Genomic DNA, 333 nt, shown 5'->3' with positions numbered 1-333 from the left:
TGTTTGCTGTTGGTTTGTCATATATAGCTTTTATTATGTTGAGGTATGTTCCTTCTATTCCTGCTTTCTGGAGAGTTTTTATCATAAATGGGTGTTGAATTTTGTCAAAGGCTTTCTCTGCATCTATTGAGATAATCATATGGTTTTGTTTTTCAATTTGTTAATGTGGTGTATTACATTGATTGATTTGCGGATATTGAAGAATCCTTGCATCCCTGGGATAAAGCCCACTTGATCATGGTGTATGATCTTTTTAATGTGTTGTTGGATTCTTGATTGCTAGAATTTTGTTAAGGATTTTTGCATCTATGTTCATCAGTGATATTGGCCTGT

Source organism: Bison bison, unplaced genomic scaffold (assembly GCF_000754665.1).
Source record: "Bison bison bison isolate TAMUID 2011002044 unplaced genomic scaffold, Bison_UMD1.0 scf7180017864105, whole genome shotgun sequence".
Classification (NCBI taxonomy): domain Eukaryota; kingdom Metazoa; phylum Chordata; class Mammalia; order Artiodactyla; family Bovidae; genus Bison; species Bison bison.
This window is presented reverse-complemented; position numbering follows the sequence as displayed.